General features: G+C 39.2%; 1 protein-coding gene across 15 annotated transcripts in view; it reads left to right on the plus strand.

Annotated features, from left to right (window-relative positions):
* The window catches only part of PPIG (peptidylprolyl isomerase G), a 58012-nt gene that overhangs the window by 8277 nt on the left and 29538 nt on the right, over positions 1–20197 (plus strand). For 11 of the 15 annotated variants that reach the window (XM_066346453.1, XM_066346444.1, XM_066346443.1 and 8 more), the window contains one exon: positions 19935–19983. The gene's annotated coding sequence lies outside the window, so the exon portion shown is untranslated. Of the gene's footprint in view, positions 1–11658; positions 11803–13562; positions 13632–19934; positions 19984–20197 lie in introns of those variants that run through there. The other 4 variants (XM_066346449.1, XM_066346446.1, XM_066346445.1 and 1 more) reach the window with 4 other exon arrangements.

The raw sequence follows: 20197 nt of genomic DNA on the forward strand, positions 1-20197 counted from the left end.
GTTGTTGGGGGTCTTCCATGAATGCTTTTTAATATCTTTTACAGCCTAAAGTACTTCATTGGATCCTCTGAAATCAGTTGACTATCAAAGAGTGAAAACTTTGGAGAAGGCACAACCATTTTAAACTACTCTGGCATGGAGATGACTCATATCTGTGGCTTCTCAGGTTTTATTATGTAAACAAGTCACATGACCCTATTTACCCTATTTATTCAGTGGATCTGGGAAATTTGACCATTCAACCAAAGAAAAGAACACAGATAATGGTGAGCACTATCACAGTGCAGCTCTGGCCATAGCAGTATATTTGTAAAGATAGAACAAGCCTTTTTAAAAATTTGTTTCTTTTTTTTTAATCAGTTTTTAAAATATATTTATTAATTTTTTTAGAGAGAGAATTATCGATTTGTTGTTCCACTTATTTATGTATTTATTGGTTTATTTTTGTATGTGCCTTGACCGTGGATTGAACACACAACTTTGGAGTATTGGGACGACACTAACCAGTGGAGCAACCTGGCCAGGGCGCAATTTTATTTTTCAATTACAGCTTACATTCAATTTTATTGTGTATTAGTTTCAGGTGTACAGCATAGCTGTTACATAGTGAGATACTTTACAAAGTGTTCTATCTGGTAGTTCCAGTACGTACATGACACCATACATAGTTATTACAGTATTATTAACTATATTCCCAATGCTGTTCTTTACATTCCTATGACTATTTTGTACCTAACCTGTTTGTACTTTTTAATCCCTTCATCTTTTTCACCCAGTCTCCCAACCCTCTTCTCCTCTGATAACCACCACTCTTTTCTCTGTTATCTATGGGTCTGTTTCTGTTTTGTTTGTTCTTTATTTTCTTTAGGTTCTATCTATATACAGGGGTGGGCAAAAGTAGGTTTACACTTGTGAGTATATGAAACACTTTATTGTTATATTATTATTTTATTTATTTTTACAATATTATAACTGTAGACCTACTTTTGCCTATCCTTGTATAAGTTAAATCATATAGTATGTGTCTTTCTCTGAGTTATCAATTAGCATAATACCACCTGACCAGGCGGTGGTGCACTGTGTAGAGTGTTTGACTGGGACGCAGAGGACCCAGGTTCAAAACCCCAAAGTCACCAGTTCGAGTACAGGCTCATCCAGCTTGGGTGCACACGGGCTTTCTGGCTTAAGAGTGGGATCGTAGACATGACCCCATGGTTGCTGGCTTGAGCCCAAAGGTCTCTGGCTTGAAGCCCAAGGTTGTGGCTTAAGCAAGAGGTCACTCACTCTGCTGTAGCCCTCGGGTCAAGGCACATATGAGAAAGCAATCCATGAACAACTAAGGTATCACAATGAAGAATTGATGCTTCTCATCTCTCTCCCTTCCTGTCTATCCCTATCTGTCTGTCTCTCTGTCTCTGTCACCAAAAAAATACAATAAAATAAAATAAAATAAAAATAGCGTAATACTCTCTCTAGGTCCATCCAAGCTGTTGTGAATGGTAAAATTTCTTTTTTTTGTGATACAGTATTTCATTATATGTTTGTGTGTTTCACAACTTTTTTATCCATTTGTTTATTGATGGGCCCTTGGGTTGCTACCGTATCTTGGCTATATAGATATTGCAGAAGTGTACATAGGGGTGTACATACAATTCTTTGTAATTAGTGTGTTGAGTTTCTTCAGGTATATTAACAGAGGGAATCACTGGGTCACAAGGCAGCTTCATTTTTTATTTTTTGAAGAATTTCCATGATGTTTTCTCATGGCCACACCAGTCTGCTTTCTGACTGTGCACAAGAGTTCTCTTTTCGCCCTGGCCGGTTGGCTCAGCGGTAGAGCGTCGGCCTAGCGTGCGGAGGACCCGGGTTCGATTCCCGGCCAGGGCATGTAGGAGAAGCGCCCATTTGCTTCTCCACCCCTCCGCCGCGCTTTCCTCTCTGTCTCTCTCTTCCCCTCCCGCAGCCGAGGCTCCATTGGAGCAAAGATGGCCCAGGCGCTGGGGATGGCTCTGTGGCCTCTGCCTCAGGCGCTAGAGTGGCTCTGGTCGCAATATGGCGACGCCCAGGATGGGCAGAGCATCGCCCCCTGGTGGGCAGAGCGTCGCCCCATGGTGGGCGTGCCGGGTGGATCCCGGTCGGGCGCATGCGGGAGTCTGTCTGACTGTCTCTCCCTGTTTCCAGCTTCAGAAAAAAGAAAAAAAAAAAGAGTTCTCTTTTCTCCACATTCTTATCAACATTTGTTGATTTATTGACAGCCATGAGATGATACCTCATGGTGGTTTTAACCCTTTGAGTAATGAGGTTTTTTTCATGCTCGCCAAGCCCCAGGAGTAAGGGTTTTTTTTCAAAAATGAGATTAATTCCAGTTCCAGTTTTATTAACTTAAAATCGTGTTTGATAACCAGTTTATGGAAACAGAAGAACATACATTTGCCTTTTTTTAGTGTTGCCTTACACATTTTTTAAAGAAAAACTTTCGTACAATCATACTCTGGATGGTCAGGAGGCACAAGGATGTACGTGAATGTTCGTAATACTCAAAGGGTTAATACACATTTCTGTGATGATTAGTGAAATTGAGCCTTTTCATATACTGTTGATCATCTCTATGTCCTCTTTGGATAAGTGTGTTTAGATCTTCGACCCCCACCCTTTTTTTTTAAGATTGTATTTATTGATATTTTAGAGAGTGGATAGAGAGAAAGGAGAGGAAGGTGAAGCATCATCTTGTAGTAGTTGCTTCTCTTATGTGTCTTGACCAGGCAAGTTCGGGGTTTCTTTCTTTTCTCTCTTTTCTTTTTTTTTTTTTTTTTTTTTTTTAATTTTTTTTAAACAAGGGACACATTTTCATTGAGAAGAACTTTTATTTATTTATTTATTTTAGATTTTATTTATTTATCTTAGAGAGAGGAGACACAGAAAGAGAGACAGAGAGAGAAGGGGGGGAGGAGCAGAAAGCATCAACTCCCATATGTGCCTTAACCAGGGAAGCCCGGGGTTTCGAACCAGCGACCTCAGCATTCCAGGTCGATGCTTTTACCCACTGCTCCACCGCAGGTCAGGCCTCTCTTTTCTTTTTTTAAAGTGAGAAGTTGGGAGACAGAGACAGACTCTTGCATGTGACTCCACTGGGATCCACCCAGCAATGTTATGCCCATCTGGGGCCATCCGCAACTGAGCTGTTTTTAGTGCCTGAGGCAGAGTCTCCAGGGAGCCATCCTTAGCACCCAGGGTAACTCATTAGAACCAGTTGAGCCATGACTGTGGGAGGGGTAGAGTAGGAGAGGGAAGGGTGGAGAAGCAGATGGGTGCTTCTCCTATGCGACCTACAGGGAATCAAACACAGGGTATCTTCATGCTGGGCTGACTTTTTACCCCTGAGCCAACCGGCCAGGGCCAGCTCTGGTTTTGAACCAGCAATCTTCTCATTCCAGGTCGATACTTTATCCATTGTGCCACCACAGGCCCTCTGCCCATTTTTTAATGGGATTGTTTGTTTTTTTGGTGTTGAATGTGTGAGTTTTTTTTGTTTTGTGAGGAGTTTTTTGTATTGTTTTTTCCAAAGTGAGAAGCAGGGGGAGGCAGACAGACAGACTACCACATGTGCCTGACCAGAATCCACCCAGCAGGCCCACCAGGGGACAGTGCTCGGCCCCTCTGAGGTGTTGCTCCACTGCAGTCGGAGTCATTCTAGCGCCTGAGGCAGAGGCCATGGAGCCATCCTCAGTGCCCGGGCCAACTTTGCTCCAATGAAACCTTGGCTATGGGAGGGAAAGAGAGAGACAGAAAAGAGAGAGAAAGAGTAGAGAAGCAGATAGGTGCTTCTCCTGGGTGCCCTCGCCAGGAATCGAACTCAGGACTTCCACAGTCTGGGCCAGTGCTTTACCACTGAGCCAAACGGCCTGGGCTGAATGTGTAAGTTCTTTCTGGATTTTTTTTTAATTTTTATTTATTTATTTATTTTGTTTTATTTATTTATTTTAGAGAGGAGAGGGAGAGAGAGAGAGAGAGAAAAGAGAGACAGAGAGAGAGAAGGGGGGAGGAGCTGGAAGCATCAACTCCCATATGTACCTTGACCAGGCAAGCCCAGGGCTTCGAACTGGCGACCTCAGCATTTCCAGGTCGATGCTTTATCCACTGTGCCACCACAGGTCAGCTTTATGGATTTTTGATATGAACCTATTATCAGATGTTTCAGTAGTGAATTTCTTCTTTAATTCAGTAGGTTTTTCTTTTGTTTTGTTAATTTCCTTTGTTATGCAAAACTTTTTAGTTGATGTAGGCCCGATTCTTTTTCTTTTGTTTCTCTTGGCTGAGGAAAAAATATTGCTACAAGAAATGTCTGGTGTTTTACTGCTTATGTTTTCTTCTGGGAGTTTTATAGTTTTGGGTCTTACGCTTGAGTCTTTAATCAATTTTGAGTTTATTCTTGAATATGGTGTAAAAAGGTGGCCTAATTTTATTTTATTTTATTTTGCATGTATCTGTCCAGTTTTTCCAACACTATTAAATAGATTGTATTTACCCCATTGTATATTCTTGTCTCCTTTGGTGAATATTAATTGACCATAAAGCTGTAGATTTATTTCTGGGCTCTCTATTCTGTTCCGTTGATATATATGGACAAGTTTTATGCCAGTACCATATTGTTTTATTATGGACTTAATAGTTTGATATCAGGTAGTTTGATATCTCCAACTTTGTTCTTTCTCTAGATTGCTGTGCCTGGCTATTTGGGGTCTTTTGTAGTTCCATATAAATTTTTGGATTTTTGTTCTAGTTCTGTGACATACACCATTTGTATTTTGATAGGAATTGCATTGACTCTACAGATTGTTTTGGGTAGTATGGACATTTTAATAATGTTAACTCTTTCTATACAAGAACATGGTATATGCTTCCACTCTCTTCCTCAATTTCTTTCTCAGTATCTTATAATTTTCCAAGTACAGGTCATTTACCTTCTTGGTTAAATTTATTTGTAGGTATCTTTTTTGTTGTTGTTGTAATTGTAAATGGGATTGTTTTCTTTGTTTCTCTTTTCTAATAATTTGTTATTGGTGTATAAAAATGCCAGCAATTTCTGAATGTTAATTTTGTATCCTGCTGCTTTACTGAATTTATTTAATCAGTCCTAGTAGTTTTTTGATGGAATCTTTAGGGTTCTCTATATATAGTATCACATCATCTGCAGCTGACAGTTTTTCTTCTTCCTTTCCAACTTGGATGCCTTTTATTATTTCTTGTCTGATTGCTGTGGCTAGAACTTCTAGTACTGTGTTGAATTAGAGTGGTGGAAGTGGACATCCCTATCTTGGTATGATCTTAAGGGAAAGTTTTTCTCATTGCTATGATGTTAGCTCTGGGTCTGTCATATATGGACTTTATTATGATATGTTGAGATATGTTCCCTCTATACCCTCTTTGCTGATAGTTTTTTTCATAAATCGGTGCTGGATTTTATCAAATAATATTTTTTTTGGCATCTGTTGATATGACTATGCTTTTTATTTTTCATCTTATTTATGTGTTGTATCATGTTGATTTGCAGGTATTATACCACCCTTATATCCCAGAAATAAACCCCATTTGATCATGCTGTACGATCTGGTCTTCTGGTAATACTTTGTTGAGGATTTTAGCATTTATGTTCATCAGGGAAGTTGTCTTATAATTTTCTGTAGAATAAGGATAATGCTGGCCTCATAAAATGAGCTTGGACGTTTTCTCTCTTCTTGAACTTTGTGTTATACTTTGAAAAGAATAGGTGTTAGTTCTTTGAAGGTTTGGTAAAATTCAGCTGGTCAGATTTTCTGTTTCTTCTTGATTCAGTTTGGAAAATAGTATGTTTGTAGGAATTTTTCCATTACTTTCAGATTATCCAGTTTGTGGGCATGTGGTTTGTAATATTTTCTGATACTCCTATGTATTTATGTGGTGTTTCTAATTTTATTTATTTGGGTCCTCTTTTTCTTGATGAGTCTGATTAAAATTTTATCAATCTTATTTATCTTTTCACAGAACAAGCTCTTGGTTTCATTGATCTTTTATACTTTTTTTTTTCTTTTTTTTTATTATTTCTTTCTGAAGCTGGAAACGGGGAGAGACAGTCAGACAGACTCCCGTATGCGCCCGACCGGGATCCACCCGGCACGCCCACCAGGGGCGATGCTCTGCCTACCAGGGGGTGATGCTCTGCCCCTCCGGGGCGTCGCTCTGCCGCGACCACAGCCACTCTAGCGCCTGGGGCAGAGGCCAAGGAGCCATCCTCAGCGCCCGGGCCATCTTTGCTCCAATGGAGCCTTGGCTGCGGGAGGGGAAGAAAGAGACAGAGAGGAAGGAGGGGGTGGGGGTGGAGAAGCAAATGGGCGCCTTCCCTATGTGCCCTGGCCAGGAATCGAACCCGGGTCCCCCCGCACGCCAGGCTGATGCTCTACCGCTGAGCCAACCGGCCAGGGCCTATACTTTCTTTTAGATTATTTTATTTTTACTCTGATCTTTATTATTTTTTCTACTCACTTTGGGCTTTGGTTTTTTGTTTGTTTTTTTGTTTTTAGTTCCTTTAGGTGTAAGGTTAGATTGAGATTTTTTTTTTAAGTGAGAAGGAGACAGAGAGAGAGAGAGGAACAGACAGGAAGAGAGAGAGATGAGAAGCATCAGTTCTTCATTGTGACAACTTAGTCATTTATTGATTGCTTTCTCATATGTGCCTTGACCTGGGTGCTCCAGCAGAGCAAGTGACCCCTCGCTCAAGCCAGTGACCTTGGGCTTCAAGCCAGCAACTCCTTGCTCAAGCCGGTGACTTTGGGGTTTTCAACCTGGGTCCTCATTATCCCAGGCCAACACTCTATCCACTGAGCCACCGCCTGGTCAGGCTGATTGAGTTTTTTCTTGTTTCTTTGAGGTACACCTGTATTGCTATGAATTTCCCTTTTAGAACTGGTGTAACTGTGCCCCATAGATTTTGGGTTGTGTTTTAATTTTCATTTGACTCAAGGTATCTTTTGATTGCTTGCTTGATTGCATTGATAACCCATTCATTGTTTAGTATCATGTTATTTAGTCTCCATGTGTTTTTGTGTTTTTCAGGGATTTTTTAATTGAGTTTCTGTTTTATAGCATTGTGTTTGGAGAAAATACATGCATGGTATGATTTCAGATGTTTTAAATTTATTGAGACTTATTTTATCCTAACATGTGGTTTATCCTGGAAAATGTTCTATGTGCACTTGAAAAGAATGTACTGTATTTCCCCATGTATAAGACACACCTTAATTTGGGGGCCCAAATTTTGGAAAAAAAAATGTGTTACATAAAGTTATTGAACTCGTTTTATTCATCTACAACGAGTGCAAATAACAAGTGTGAAAAAGCAGGAAATACAAGTAAAAAATAAACAACCACTGTATAAGACATACCTAGTTTTTAGACCCCAATTTTTTCAAAAATTGTCTTATACATGGGGAAATACAGTATATTCTGCTACTTTGGGGTGAAATGTTTTGAAAATATCTATTAAATCCACCTGGTCTTTTGTGTCATTTAAGACTGCTGTTTCTTTGATATTTTTCTGTCTGGAAGATCTATTCATTGATGTCAGTGGGGTGTTATAAATCCCCCTACTGTGATTCTGTTACTGTTGATCTCTCCCTTTTATCCACCAAGATTTTCTTTATTTAGGTGCTCCTATGTTGGGTGTATAAATGTTTACAAGGACTCTATTCTCTTGGAGTGATTCCTTTACCATTATGTAATGTTCTTCTTTGTTTCTTATTGCCTGTGTTTTAAAGGATATATTTTGTCTGATATAAGTATTACTATTCCAACTTAATTATCATGTTTATGCTCATGAAGTGTCTTTTTCCATCCCTTTACTATCGATCTGCTTTTTTATTCTGACGGAGTCTCTTATAAACATTATATACATGGGTCTTGCATTCTTATCCAGTAATCTACCCTGAATCTTTTGATTGGAGTATTTAATCCATTTACATTTAAAGTGATTATTGATATGTACATGCTTATTGCCATTTTCTTCTTTATAGTTATCTTTCTTTTTATTTTCCTTGAAGTCTTTTTAACATTTTTTGTCATACTGGTTTGGTAACAATGGACTCCTTTAGCTTATTCTTATCAGGGGAGCTCCTTATTTCTCCTTCAATTTTGAATGATAGTTTTGCCAGGCAAAGTAGTCTTGGTTGTAGATCCTTGCTTTCATCATTTTGAATATTTCACACACATTCCTTCTGGCCTGAAATGTTTCTGTTCAGAAATCTGCTGACAGTCTTATGGGCGCTCCCTTTAGATACTTAATGTTTTCTTCTTTCAGTATTCTTTCTTTGTCTTTAACCTTTGCCATTTTAATTATGATGTGTCTTGGTGTGGGCCAATTTGGGTTCATCTTGTATAGTATTCTCTGGACTTATGTGTCTTTTTTCTTCAGATTAGGGAAGTTTTTAGTTATAATTTCTTCAAATAGGTTTTTAATCTTTTGGGTTTTTTTCCTGATACCTCTGTGATGTGGATGTTGTTATCTTTGATGTTTCCCAGAAGTTCCTTAAACTATTCTTATTTTTAAACTTACTTTTTTTTTTTTTTCTGCTATAATCTAGCCACTGTTCCACCACCTGGTTAGGCTCCCTAAGTTTCTTTCTTTCTTTTTCTTTTTTTTTTTCTTTGTATTTTTCTGAAGTTGGAAACGGGGAGGCAGTCAGACAGACTCCTGCGTGCGCCCAACCGGGATCCACCCGGTACGCCCACCAGGAGGTGGTGCTCTGCCCATCTGGGGCATTGCTCTCCTGCAACCAGAGCCATTCTAGTGCCTGAGGCAAAGGCCACAGAGCCATCCTCAGCGCCCGGGCCAGCTTTGCTCCAATGGAGCCTTGGCTGCGGGAGCAGAAGAGAGAGACAGAGAGGAACAAGAGGGGGAGGGGTGGAGAAGCAGATGGGCGCTTCTCCTGTGTGCCCTGGCCGGGAACCAAATCCAGGACTCCTGTACGCCAGGCCGATGCTCTACCACTGAGCCAACTGGCCAGGGCCTTTTCTTTCTTTTTATTAAGTGAAAGGAGGGGAGGCAGAGAGACAGACTTCCTCATGCACTCCCACCAAGGTCCACTTGGCAGTCTCCCTTCTGAGTGATACTCCTCTGCTCATTAGGGGCATTGCACTGTTGCTCCACAGCCAAGCTATTTTTAGTGCCTGAGATGGAGACCATGGAGCCATCCTCAGCACCTGGGGTCAACTTGCTCCAACCAAACCAATTAAGATATGGCTGCAGGAGGAGAATGGGGTTGAGGTAGGGTGGAGAAGCAGATAGTCACTTATCCTGTGTGCCCTGACTGGGAATCAAACCTGGGACATCCACGTACCAGGCCGATGCTCTACCACAGAGCCAACCAGTCAGGACTGGCTTCCTACGTTTCTTGAGCATCCTTATTAACATAGTTTTAAATTGTGTATTTGGTAGATTGCTTTTCACCATTTTATTTCATTCTTTTTCTGGGAAATTTTTTCTGTTCTTTCATTTGGGGTATATCTCTTTTTCTCCCCATTTTTGTTGTCTTTTCTATATTTGTTTCTGTGTCTTAGGATCAACTCTGTCTCCCAGTTTTAGTATGGTGGCCTAATGTAGTAGGTCAAGGGTCCCCAAATTTTTTACACAGGGGGCCAGTTCACTGTCCCTCAGACCGTTAGAGGGCAGGACTATAAAAAAACTATGAACAAATCCCTATGCACACTGCACATATCTTATTTTAAAGTAAAAAAACAAAACGTGAACAAATACAGTATTTAAAATAAAGAACAAGTAAATTTAAATCAACAAACTAACCAGTATTTCAATGGGAACTATGCTCCTCTCACTGACCACCAATGAAAGAGGTGCCCATTCCAGAAGTGTGGAGGGGGCTGGATAAATGGCCTCAGGGGGCTACACGCGGCCTGCGGGCCGTAGTTTGCAGACCCCTGTAGTAGGTGTTCTGTGAAGTTTAGTAATGCAGTCTTCTTGATCTCCTGAACTAGGTGCTCCATGAATATCTATTGTGGGGGTTATATGAATCCTCCTGTTGTAATTGAGTCTTGATTGCTGTTGACCCATCTGTGGGTAGGGCTGGCCCTCTGGGTGGCTGACAGTGTATGAGGTGCTTGGGCTGTCCCCATGAAGTGGAATTTGCCCCAGCATTGTTTGTGCCTGCTGAGATATCCCTTTTGGTGTGCCACTTGTGGAGCTAATTGGGTCTTGCTCTGATGTGGTCTGAAGCCCACCACTGGGTGTATTGGTTTTAAGAGGTACTCTTTTGAGAGGTACTCTAGTGCTGGTCAATGTCAGACACTGCCTGTGAGTGGCCTAGGCTACCCCTTTGGAGATAAAAAGTGATCCAATTTGTGGCTATTTGCTGAGTCTGGGTGTGCACTGGAGTGGCCAGTCTGCACACCAGGGCCAGCTTCCACCAACACCAAGGTCTGGGGCAGGTCAGTAAAAGGTCCAGAACACTCTGAAATATGATTCTGTGCACCTTCCATGTTCCTGTTAGTCTCAGTCACTGCAGGTGCCTCTGGCAAGTTTTTCTTCTTTGTTTTGTGACTGAATAATATTTCATTGTGTGTGTAAGCATATATTTTTTATCCACTTTTTTTAGATATCACATTTAAGTAAAATCATACATTATTTGTCGAGTTATTACACTTCATTTAATGTTATGTTGTAACAAATGGCATGGATTTCTTTTTATGGCTAATATTCCATTATAGTCATTTGCATTTTCCGTTTATCTCTTGATGGGCACTTATATTGTCTTCATGTGTTGGCTATTGTAAATAACGCTGCGGTGAACATGGTAATACAGATATCTCTTCAGCATAGTAATTTTGTTTCCCTTTTTTTTTTTAATTTAGTAAGAGATGGGGGTGCAGAGACAGACTAGTGCACGTGCCCCAACCGGGATCCACCTGGCAAGCCCACTAGGAGGCAATGCTGTGCTCATCTGGGGCCCTTGCTCTGTTGCAGCCGGGGCCATTTATTAGTGTCTGAGGCGGAGGTCATGGAGCCTTCATCAGCTCCCAAGGCCAACTCACTCCAATTGAGCCATGGCTGCAGGAGAGGTGGAGAAGAGAAAGAGACAGAGAAGTGAGAGGGGGAGGGGTGGAGAAGCCTAAGGGTGCTTCTCCTTTGTGCCCTGACCGGAATTCAACCTGGAACATCCACACACCAGGCCAGTGCTCCACCACTGAGCATACCTGCCAGGGCCAAGTTTCCCATCATTTTTTTAATGCGCATATGTTATGTATAAAATTGGAATCTTATAGAAAACACTGCTTACTAACTTGCAAATATATTAGGAATAGCTTTTCATTCAGGAGTAGTCTTTGATAATTTTTCTTTTTCAGTTTTTTTATAACTTATTAATAACATTCATATTTAGTAAAATTGAAAAGGTACAGACAGTTATATAATAAAAAAACTTTATACTCATTTTCTCCACCTACTCATTTCTGCTCCCACCAGGTATTTTTGTATTAGATAAGCAAATACGTACATTTTTTTAACTTTTAAAATACAAAGAAAGTGTACCATATATCATATATTTCAGTATTTTGCTTTTTTTAAAAATAAATTTTAATTTTATTTTATTTATTCATTTTTAGAGAGGAGAGAGAGGGAGAGAGAGGAGAGAGAGAGAGAGAGAAGGGGGGAGGAGCTGGAAACATCAACTCCCATATGTGCCTTGACCAGGCAAGCCCAGGGTTTCAAACCAGCGACCTCAGCATTTCCAGGTCAACGCTTTATCCACTGCGCCACCACAGGTCAGGCCATATTTTGCTTTTTTATATACATATTTAACAAAGGGTTTTAGAGGTTGCAGTATATAAACACCTTTCTTATCCTATTTTATAGCCATGTTCATTGTACCAATATTACTTAGGTATCCTGTTTCTCAGTTTTGGATGTTTGGGTTTACAGCCTTTCTGCCACTACAGATGCTTTGAGTAACCTTATTTTGCAAGTGTGTAGGATATGTATAAAATAAATTCCTGGAAGTGTGGCTACTGAGTCAAAGGGCATTTAATGCATTTGCAATACATGGTTTTCAAATTGGCAAAGGAGTATCAGTTTACCCCTTTACTAGAGGCAACAATGTACGAGGTCAGCATTTTTTATATTTGTCAAGTCCATAAATGAAAAATGTTATCTTTGTAATTTTAACATGTAAGGCTATGATTTCCAATGGCTAGATGAATATCATCCATTTAAATAAGGGTATCATTTATTTAACCAATTTTTATTACTGTACAATTGCTTTTTTTTAATTTTACTATACAAAAAGTGCTATGGTAGCAGTTTATGTGACTTTTTTAGTGTTTAATAGTTTATAAGGATTTATTACCTATTTTTAACCATATAATATTGGTATCTTTTTTTTGTTGAACAAAATTTTTCTTAGCAGGATAGGGGGCAGACAGGGAGAGAAATGAAAAGCATCAACTAATAGTTATGGCCCCTTAGTTTTCATTGATTGCTTTCTCATATGTGCCTTGACCAGGGCGGGGGGGGAGAGGGGGGGCTGGCTCCAACTGAACCAATGACCCCTTGCTCAAGCCAGCAACCCCTTGCTCAAGCCAGCAACAGTGAGGTCATGTCTCTCTGATCCCGCACTTAAGTTGGTGAGCTGATGGTGCTCAAGCCAGTTACCTTGGGGTTTCAAACCTAGGCCCTCAGCGTCCCAGGCCAACGCTCTGTCCATTGCACCACCGCCTCATCAGGCTGAACAAACATTTTCAATGCATTTTAAAAGTTGTATTTTCAACAAAAAAAAAGTTGTATTTTCAAACAGAAAATTGACTTGCATCACAACAACTGGTCCCCTCTGCAGAGTACTGTAGTAGTTTTGATATACATCTCTTAAGATCATTTTCTTTATCTGCAGAAAATAGAGTATTCTTTTGAGTGGTACAAAAAATATGTGCAATTTGCCCCTTTTTTTAACTAAATAAGATTTTTTGATAATATATGCAAAAAACTTTAGTTTTAGATTAAAAGAAAGAAGCATAGGAAATAATGTCATCTTTGATTCATGAAGTCATTTCAGAAATTTGCTTCAGGATAAAAAAGTACTGTGTTCATCTTTTAGTACAGTATATGTGTGGGACATTTTGAGTGTTTCTTTTTGTTGTTTTAACAGGGTTGCAGGAAGCATTCTCACACATGCTTACTTACCCTTTTATGTATGTATATTTATTTGTTTATTAAATATTGATTTTCTGCCATAACCAAGCACTGATTTGAGGACTAGGAATTAAGAAGGGAGTAAAACTGAAGGTCTATCACATCATGGAATTTATATTCTCATAAGAGAAATAGACATAAAAGCTTGAATTTATGATAATAATTTATGATAACAAAATATCAAGTATCACTAAATGCTGGGAAGAAAATAAAGGATGAAATAAAGCAGAGTAAGGGGGTATAAAGTGTTGGAGGACAGGGGCAGCTTTTTTTAATATGTTGGTAAGGGATGATTTCTGTGAAGAGGTGATATTTCAGCAACAACTTAATTTAATTGAAGGAATGAACCATATGAAGATCTGGGGTGAAATCAGTTCATGCAGAGAGAACAGCAGACGTCAAAGACGATGTGAGGGAATGGGCCTTGGAATGTTTAAAGAACAGCAGGAATACCAGTGTGGCTGAGAAGAAAGTATTGAGAACTGTGTTGTCCAGTATAGTATCCACGAGCCACATATAGTTAGTGAGCTCTTGAACTGTGGCTAGTGTGAATTGACAGACACTGGATTTCTGTGACTTAATACCACAAAAAGAATGTGATATTTCTCATGAATAACATTTAATGTTGATTATATGTTGAAATAATATCTTGGACACACTGAGTTAAATAAAATATTAGAATTAACCTATTTCTTTTTACTTTTTAAAAGTATATCTACTAAAAACAAAAAAACAGCAAAACAAAAAAAAGTAAAATGTAGCTACTAAAAAATTTAAAGCTACATTATGTGGCTCATATTTTACTGGGCAGCACTAGATTAGGGTCTTAGAATCCATGGTAAGACATGTTGATTAAATATGCTAGTAAGACTTAGAAAATATTAGGCAGAGGAAAATAATGCAACAAGTTTTGTACTTCTCAAGAATCAATTAATTCTAGTTATATTGTGGAGAGTAGACAGTACAGGACTAAGTAAAAGTAGGAAAACCAGTTAAGAGGTCTATCACTGTACTCCAGATTTTTTTCTTTAATGTAATAGTAAAGATAAAGTTTTTGGAATAATTTTTAATATTTATTTATTGATTTTGAGGGAGAAACATTAGTTCCACTTATTTATGCATTCATTGGTTGACTCTTGTTTGTACCCTGCCTGAGGATCAAAAACATGCAACCTTTGTGTGTCTGGATGATAGGGTTGTTTTTGAAGTTAGTGCCAAACTGGCTTTCTAATGGTTTAGATAAGTGGTTCTCAAAGTGTGCGCCCTAGAAGATTCCAGGTGAGTCCTATGGTATTCCAGAGAAATATGTGCCCGTTGACCAGAAATCCAACAGGGATTTTGGAGTTTTAGATTTTGGGGGGACACAGGTGTGGGGAATTGGCTGTAAGCTGACAGTCTGCCCAGCCCCTCACCTCACTTGCCTGATTAGGTTGCAAAAGGCTGTTAAGCTGTGGTGCTGGATTGTTTACACTACCCCCGTGTTCCCGGGAAAGTCTGGAGGCAAGTTTCTTCTATCCTTTGTTTGGTGTAAAGTTAGGGTGATATATATGGTGGGGGTCTTATGCACTCAACACAATTAAGAATAAAAAGAGACGAATTCTTCAATGTATTGATGAGGAAGTGAGAGTTTGCATTTTAAATATATGCCCAAGCATTGAAGAAATCGCTAGGACACATCAGGTTCATGTTTCTAATAAACACAAGAATGAAAAACTTAACACATTTGCTCCAGGACCTGCCGAATTTATTAATCTTACTAAGAATGTATCTATATATATAAAAAGATAACTTTTTTGTCATTTTTTTATTTTTTAACCTCTCATTTTTACAAATTCTAAAAAGCACAAGTCAAAAAATGTAACAAAAATGTTTTTTAATGTCAGAATAAATTTAATTTTGTCATTTATTTAGTTTAATTACCATAAAAGCACGCTTGGACTTTATATTTTTTTCTTTAATATTTGACTTAATTATTATAACATATTTCTCAGAAATTTGTATATTGCGCCTACAATTATTTGTAGGATTTTAAATGCACCCCGACTTTAGCAAGTTTGAGAACCACTGGTTTAGATAATGAGCTGGGAAGAAGAATGGAACCAAAGATGATAACAAGTTTTCAGCCTTACCAGCTGGGTTGAACAGAGAAATGTTTTCTGAGTTTTGAGAGAAATGTGGTAGAAAAATAGTTTTTTAAGATACATTCTTTTTAATTAAGTACACTTTTTTAAATGTTTATTTTATTGATTTTAGAGAGGTAGGGAGAGGGAGAAAGACAGGAACATCTATGTTTTGTAGATCAAACGAGCAACCACTGCATTTCAGGACGATGCTCTAACCAACTGAGCTGTCTGGCTGGAGCTAAAGTAAACTTTTTATTGATATATAACATAGCATACCAAAAAGAGTGCAAATTCTAAGTGTAGCTCAACATTTCCCCACAGTGAATTCACCTATGTAAGCAGCACTCAGATCAAAAACAACAAACCACTATCCCAGTAGCTCCCACATGGGCTCTTAACTCCATAAATTAATGGTGGTGTTGCAATTTCAAAGTGCGGAAACTATAGGATTGTTTTTGTTGTGCCTTAGAATTGAGAAACTTGGGAAATCATCAAAGATTGTATCTAAAGGTTGTGGGTAATTAGGGATTATTTTCTGAGCTTTTATAACTTTTGCCTGGTTTTGAAATTGGGAGTTTGTTTTTAAGAACACAGTATATAGGAAATTAACTATCATCACAAACAATTTTATATGTTTTGGGCAGTACTATATATACTATTCTCATTTTGTAAGATAGAAATCTCTACCCAGGATATTGTGGTTAAACAGGTATCACTAGAAGGATTTTTTGGAGGAAAATAAGTAAATTATTAAACTTTCTTTGAAACTTCCTTAAACCCCAAAAGTAGAGAATTTAACAAGGCCTACAAAAATTATTTAGAAGATAAAGGATAATCAGGTACTAAGTAGTAATCTCATATATAAAAAATGTGTGTGTGTGTGTGTACACACACACACACACACTTTTTTTTTTTTTTTTTTGGTATTTTTCTGAAGTTGGAAACAGGGAGGCAGTCAGACTCCCGCATGCGCCCAACCGGGATTCACCCGGCACGCCCACCAGGGGGCGATGCTCTGCCCATCTGGGGCGTCGCTCTGTTGCGACCAGAGCCATTCTAGCGCCTGAGGCAGAGGCCACAGCCATCCCCAGCACCCGGGCCAACTTTGCTCCAATGGAGCCTTGGCTGCAGGAGAGGAAGAAAGAGATAGAGAGGAACGAGAGGGGGAGGGGTGGAGAAGCAGATGGGCGCTTCTCCTGTGTGCCCTGGCCAGGAATCGAACCCGGGACTCCTGCATGCCAGGCCAACGCTCTACCACTGAGCCAACCGGCCAGGGCAATCTCATATTTTTAAAGATAGGGTAGTTTCTTCAGATTTATGGATTCAATGTATTCTCTTTTATTAAAATTTTTTTAAATGTATTGATTTGAAGAGAGGTAGAGAAACACTGATTTGTTGTTCCACCATTATGCATTCACTGGTTGTTTCTTTTATGTTCCCTCACCACGGATTCTCTAACCAGCTGAACTCCTCAGCCCGGGCCTCAATGTATTCTTAATTTCAAATGTGCAGGAATTAAAATTTCATACAAATAAAAAACTTTTCTTAATTTAGAAATTTAGTTTAATGGGTTGACATTGGTCAATAAAACTACATAGGTTTTAGGTAAACATTTCTGTAGCATTTGGACTGTTGATTGAATTACGTGTCTATTATTAACCTGAAGTCAAATGATTTTCCGTCACCATATATTTGTCCCTCTTTACTCCCCCCTCCACCTCCTGGTAACCACTTCATTTTTATCTATGTCTATATGAGTTACCAGTTTTATGTACCACCTATTTGTGAAATCTTAATGTTCTCAAGGTCTATCCATGTTGTCGTAAATGGCAATTATGTCATCATTTTTTATGGCTGAGCAGTATTTTATTTTATATATGTACCACATCTTTTTTATCCAAGTCTCTATAAAGGGACACTGGTTGTTGCTGTCTCTTGGCCACCATGAATAATGCTTCAGTGAACACGGCAGGGAAGGGGGTTGTATGTGTCTTTGCATTGCAGTGTTGTTGGGTTTTTTGGTATATACCCAGTAGGGGTATTGCTGGGTCTTATGGTAGCTCTATTCTTAATTTTGCGGGGAACTGCCATGCTATCTTCCATAATGGCTATACCAGTTTACATTTCCACCAGCAGTGAGTGGTGGATGTCCCTATGTCTCTATGACATCTCCAAGACTTGTTATTGCTTGTCTAATTGATAACAGCCAATCTAACAGATGTGAGATGATATCTCATTGTAGTTTGTTTTTTTTTAGCGAGAGAGACAGAAACAGAGAGAGGGACAGACAGACAGGAAAGGAGAGAGATGAGAAGCATCAATTCTTTGTGGCGGTACCTTAGTTGTTCATTGATTGCTCTAACATGTATGCCTTGACTGGGGCCTACAGCTGATCCAGTGACCCCCTTGCTCAAGCCAGCAACCCTACACTCAAGCTGGATGAGTCCACACTTAAGCCAGCCACCTTGGGGCTTTGAACCTGGGTCCTCAGCATCCCAGGCTGACGTTCTATCTGCTGCACCACCACCTGGTCAGGCTCATTGTAGTTTTGATTTGCATTTCTCTAGTAGCTAGGGAAGATGCACATCTTTTTATATATCTATTTATTGTTGTATGTCTTTATGAGAGAAGTATCTGTTTAGGGCCTCTCCCCATTTTTTTTTTTTTAAACAGGACTTTTAATTTTATTTATTTATTTTTTACAGAGACAGAGAGTGAGTCAGAGAGAGGGATAGACAGGGACAGACAGACAGGAACGGAGAAAGATGAGAAGCATCAATCATTAGTTTTTCATTGTGCGTTGCAACACCTTATTTGTTCATTGATTGCTTTCTCATATGTGCCTTGACCGCGGGCCTTCAGCAGACTGAGTAAACCCTTGCTGGAGCCAGCGACCTTGGGTTCAAGCTAGTGGGCTTTTCCTCAAACCAGATGAGCCTGCACTCAAGCTGGCGACCTTGGGGTCTCGAACCCTGGTCCTCTACATCCCAGTCCGACGCTCTATCCACTGCGCCACCGCCTGGTCAGGCATCTCTCCCCATTTTTTAATTGGATTGTTTGCTTGTTTGTTGTTGAGCTTTGTGAGTTCTTTATATATTTTGTATATTAATCCCTTGTCAGACCTGTTGTTTGTGAATATCAGCTCCTATTTGTTTGGCTCCTTTTTTTGTTTTGTTGCCAGTTTCTTTTGCTGTCCAGAAGCATTTTATTTTAATATCGACCCCTTCATTTATTTTTGCCTTTACTTCCCTTGCCTTTGGTGTTAAATTCATAAATTGTTCTCTATGGGCAAGATCCATAAGGTTAGTACCTATGATTTCTTCTGTGTAATTTATTGTTTCAGATTTTTTTTTTTTTTACAGAGACAGAGTCAGAGAGAGGGATAGGTAGGGACAGACAGACAGGAATGGAGAGAGATGAGAAGCATCAATCATTAGTTTTTCATTGAGACACCTTAGTTGTTCACTGATTGCTTTCTCTTATGTGACTTGACTGGGTGGGATTCCAGCTGAGCCAGTGACCCCCTGCTCAAGCCAGTGACTATAGGGTGATGTCTGTGATTCCGTGCTAAAGCCAGAGACCTCAGAGTTTCTAACCTGGGCCCTCAGCTTCCCAGGCTGACCCTCTATCTGTTTCGCCTGGTCAGGCATACTACAGGTTTTTTTTAATGTTACCATTGGGCGAAACTGAGTAAAATGCATGCTGTATCTCTGTTATATCTTACGGCTCTATCTGAGTTGACAATTATCTCAATAAAAATTTTAATTAACTGACCAGTGGTGGGTCAGTGGAAGAGCATCAACCTGGGATACTGAGGACCCAGGTTCAAACCCTCAAGGTCTCTGCTTGAGTGCAGGCTCATCTGACTTGAGCATGGGATCATCAATATGATTCCATGGTTGCTGGCTTGAACAAGGGGTCACTGGCTTGGCTGGAGTGCACACACGCACACATACACACACACCGATTAAGGCATGTATGAGAAGCGGCCAATGAAACTAAAGGGCCACTTTTACAAGTTGATGCTTTACATCTCTCTCCCTTCCTGTCTTTCTCTCTCTGGCAAAAAAAGAAAAAAAATTAATTAAGAATTGAAAAAGAAAGGAATTTGTTCAAGATGGAGGATATAGCTCTTTCAGAGCCTCACTGGAGCTAAGGTATGCACTGCTTGCTGAGCTACCAGTTTAGATAAGGTAATTTTCAGGAAAGCACAGATAAGGTAATTTTCAGGAAAGCACACACATTTCAATTAGTCTCTGTTCTGAACAGATGTAACTGTTATTTTTATAGTTTATCATTTTGGATGCTCTTCCACTAGGTTCCTTTGTTTCTTCTGCTCTTTATTTACTCTTGTCATTCTCTACTACATATTATCATTCAAATGTTTTAAATTTTTTAAGTTAATGCTTTTTCAAAAGAATGTCTGTTAAATAATAGCCATATGCCTGTAGATAAAACTATTACATAGAGTATCTCACTTATTAGTATTTAGTGTGTCTAAACTAGCATATCAGTAAAAACTTTTTTTTTAGGGGTTTACATGTTTTAAAACCACCATTTTAATCAAAACTCTCATTTTTGTTTTCTAGGGCCAAAAAGGATTGGATTAGTTTGTCCTTGATTTTTCTATGTTTAAAGGTAATATGCTTGTTGAGTTCATTAGTTATACAGACTTAATACAGTTTTCTGTTTGGGGTGGCAGTCTATATATTTGGTTATTAAAATAGAAATTATGTTGTAGAATGGTTAAGCCTTTTTTTTAATGTTATTTCTTTTTGCCTCACAAATGCAATCTTATCTCTAAACAAATCCATATGATTTATGCCATGGAAGTAAATATTAAAGTCACTTT

The sequence above is a fragment of the Saccopteryx leptura genome, chromosome 7 (assembly GCF_036850995.1).
Source record: "Saccopteryx leptura isolate mSacLep1 chromosome 7, mSacLep1_pri_phased_curated, whole genome shotgun sequence".
Classification (NCBI taxonomy): Eukaryota; Metazoa; Chordata; class Mammalia; order Chiroptera; family Emballonuridae; genus Saccopteryx; species Saccopteryx leptura.